We start from the raw sequence: 4,528 nt of genomic DNA on the forward strand, positions 1-4,528 counted from the left end.
GCAATTTGTTTTAATCAATTCATATCACATCTCCAATCACCTTATACAAGTTTTATAAGTTTTAACCATAACATTTTTCACCAAATTGCCTACACATTCTCTTATATTTATCACTTCACACTCTTATAGGAAATTTATCTGACACACCAAACCAGGACGGAGTGACGTCAAAAGATGACGATTTTTTCTAAAAAAAAATGCCAATGGGCGGGATTTTCCTCTTCCACTCGCCGACCAAACAAGACTGTGCCCCAAAATTTTTCCATGGTTTTTTAAGGTAATAAGGAGGCTTCTTTCCTGGAGAATAGAAATGGATCCTTATTTTTAAACAACACCAGACAAAAATCATATAAAATATGTTGAAATGTAAAATTAATCATCATAGAGGTGATAATCGTTCTAATGTACAAATTTCGGTTGTACATATATTTCACGATTCAAATGGCAGTCGTTTTAAAGGGTGATACGGTCAAAATTTGGTCAAGGGAAACGCGTGTAAATCGATGAAATAGTTTATTTGAAAAATCAAATTAAATTTCTTTTTCAAGTTTAATTAGTATAAAGTTCAAGAAAAATATTCAGTTAGGCTTCCGCTTTTCCAAATCCGAATTGCCGGGCCTTACGCTTAACCCCTGCCATCAGATTTTGTACAGCCACCTTGTCCACCTTCTTCGCCGCAAAAAGCCAGTTTGCCTTGAACTGCTGCTCGTCCTTAGCAGTTTGTTGGTCTTCTTTAGGTTCCGCTTGACAATAGTCCAGTATTTTTCAATTGGGCGGAGTTCTGGCGTGTTGGGAGGGTTCTTGTCTTTGGGAACCACCTGCACGTTGATGGCGGCGTACCACTCCATGACCTTTTTACCGCAATGGCAAGATGCCAAATCCGGCCAAAACAGTACGGAACAATCGTGTTTCTTCAGGAAAGGTAGCAGACGTTTATTCAAACACTTTTTCACGTTAATTTCTTGGTTGACAGTCCCGGAAGCTAGAAAATGCGGCTTTACAAGCCACAGGTACAGATGGCTTGCCAAACCAGATACTTCTTCGCGAACTTTGACAGTTCCATGTGCTTGAAAATATCTGCTACCTTTCTCCTTCCTTTTGCCGTATAAAACTCCTGTCCCGGAAGCTGCTTGTAGTCGGCTTTGACGTAGGATTCGCAGGTTTTGGAGTCACTACCTTCTTGTAAGTCGTTTTTTGGCTCTATGCACGGTTGTAGACGATACACCCGGCTTATTTACGGCATCTCGGAGAGAGAGGTTAGGGTTTCGCTTGAAACTACCGGCAACTCTCTTTGTCGTCTCAGTGGCTTCCGGTTTTCGATTTCCCCCCAATCCAGACTTCCTGGCTGTCGACAAGCGTTCGCCAAACACTTTAATTACATTTGTAATGGATGATTTGACAACTTTTAGCAATTTTGCCAGCTTTGCGTGCGAGTAGCTCAGATTTTCGCGATGCGCGTGCAAAATTTTGATACGCTGCTCTTCTTCCTTGGACGGCATTTTGACAACTGCAGCCAACAATTTGGTAGGTATATCAAAAGATATACGTACGTCTATGTCGACACAAATCATCGTATATGACGTTAGAAAAAAGCATATACCTACCAAAAGTGGAGGCAACATACGTACATGTTTTCGTTATTTTCTGGTTTACGACATCGACAACATCATATGTGATGTCATTTACGATGTTAAAAATACTTTGGTACTTTATGCCGCATTGGCGTCGTTTTGTACGTTACATTAAAGGATTCGATTCATGCGCATTTACGATGATGGGAGGATTGACAGTTCCATCCACACTTTATGCGATGTGTGTTTCACCCTTTTACGACTTGAAGCGATATGATGATAAATTCGCGATTTAATTCACCCTTAATGCGAGGTGTGTTGAACTCTTGTACGACTAGAAGCAATCTGACGATGAATTGGCGATCTAAGTCACCCTTTATGCGAGGTGTGCCGAACCCTTGTACGACTTGAAGTAATCTGACGATGGATTGGCGATTCAAGTCACCCTTTATGCGAGATGTTTTGTACTCTTGTATGACTCGAAGTAATCTGACGATGGAATGTCGATTTATGTCACTCTTTATGCGAGATGTGTTGCAGTCTTATACGAAGTTCAGAGATTCTAACATCGATTGACAACTTAAGTCACATTTTATAAGATGTGTGTTGTAAGCTTGTACGATATGATGCAAGTTGACATTTGAAGGATTCTTTAAACGATATTTTATGTGAGTTGGGATGTACTCATGTACGATTTGTATCATAAAACGATTTTGCGGACCATTTTATGTAGCATGTTATGTGTAATATTGTGATTGAAATACGACGCTAGGAAGAAATAAAATTAGTTGATGATTTTAACTGATTTTTATTATAACTAACATTGAAATGCACTACATATATTTTCGTAGGAACTGCAACCGGGCATTGTCCCGCTCGCCACTTTCCTAACTGCCACCGCCTCCATGCCTCCCTCAGGATCTTTGACGCCTCTTTCTTCCGGGTTTACAGCGGAAATTGCCCGGCAACAATTCTGTTCGTGAACATTTCATGATACTCGTAGTATGCACATGCAAATCGTCGGGTTATTATCCGACGGGTTTTTTTAATCTGAGCCTAGTAGGGGAGAGTAATCCTGTTATTTTTGAAAGGAAAATGTTAGTGAGGTTTCTGTCCAACGTTGTTTTTCCTAAACCTACCTTTATTATTTTATTTCATCCGTTTGCTTGTCAACTTCCACAAAATTCAAATGCTGATACAAAATTTCAAGCACGATCGCAAAATTGCACAACCACTGAACACGATTTATCACGATGAAGTTTTAATATCATTATGAGATGTGGGCTAAGTATCTGTTAATACGAATCTGATTTGATCGCATTGAATATATTTATATCGTGGGTAAAGTGACCGATTATACGATTATAATTATACTTGTTATAATATTTGTAGCTATATCGGAAAGACACGGTGTTAATTTGCCTACTAATGTGACATTCTAGTAAACATACAACGTGATACGAAAGATGATGCTTACGTAGTATTCTTTACGAATTTATTCGAAGTCATTTACGATTTCAATTCGAAAGTAATTTGTGTACCAATAAAATGCTGCTTTAGAAATCTTATGCGATCGTTATAAGATTTCATTTGATATCGGTGGAACTAAATACGACTTCATCCAACATATCGTAACTAAGTCGTATTTCATTGGGATGTTGCATCTTCTACGATAAATAAACAATTTGGTCGAATGGTAAGTGTACATATTTACGATTCCGATTTGAGTTGCATCTATATACGAGTTCGACGATGATTTCTTTTATGATTTCATGTTGGCTGGGGAGTGAATTCCAAAATCAAAATAGGAGCAACATTCTACACACACACACTTTCAAAATGCGGGGTGTTCAGGTTTTTAAAATGCAAAATTGAAAGAAATACGTCAAGTTGATATTGACCAAATTTTGACCGTATCACCATTTAGCCTTCGAGGCACGATAGTTCCAGTTCCTTGGGTCGGAGTAGTCCTCGATATAGGCCAAAATGGGTTCCCTTTCGGTGCCTTCTTCCATCATCTTTTAGGCCAAGAATGGAGCTGTGCAAAATGATTTGCCAAACGGTGTCTGTATACGGCAAGAAAACGGCCATATATACACAGCAAATTTTTAATTGCTGGAAACCGGCAAAATTTTGCTGATTTTTGTTCCGCTGGTTTTCCAGCTAAATTTCCAGCAATTTTCATTGCTGGAAACGATCAGCAAACTCAATTGCTGGAAATCAGCAATCTTAATTACTGGAAATCAATCATGTATTCAAAATTGATTTTTAATTTCAATTTCAGCATTAATAATTCTCAAGCCATGATAAATGAAAATAAAGTTTTTAATTCATTTTTACAAAGCGAATTTATTGAAATTTTATTTTATTTACAACGAAACCATATCCGGCGGTGGAGTGGCCGCTGTGCACTAAGTTTCAAACTTCCTTCGCTACCTTCGGTTGGTTTCATGCATTGCTAGAATATGGAGGAAAACAAAGGTTAATATTATATTCATAGAATGGTTTTTCAAATAGAATTTTACCTTAAAAAACCATTATCGTCATTGTTGAAACGACAGTCTTCAGTGAAGACTCTTCACCCAGCAGCAAAAAAAATCTGACTATAACAACAAAAACTCCAAGTTTGACAGATTGATTGCTGGTTTTCCAGCAATGCAGATCAAGTGCTGGAAAAATCAGCAAGACGGGTATAGTGCATGCTGGTTTCCAGCAAAAACTTGGATTGCTGGACGTTTCCAGAACTCTTTTTTTGCTGGAATTCGAGTCAAAAATTTGCTGTATATCCCGAATCGGATTGCACCCGGAAAAACCATGAATTCCATATTCACAAACTATAAATTGTATGGTTTACACAATGATTATTATCGTCCTCGATACCGTGAATGCACAATGGAATTCATAGTTTTCCACCATACATTTCATAGTTTTGACGAAAATAACCATCAAAAAGGGGT

Source organism: Uranotaenia lowii, chromosome 2 (assembly GCF_029784155.1).
Source record: "Uranotaenia lowii strain MFRU-FL chromosome 2, ASM2978415v1, whole genome shotgun sequence".
NCBI lineage: Eukaryota > Metazoa > Arthropoda > Insecta > Diptera > Culicidae > Uranotaenia > Uranotaenia lowii.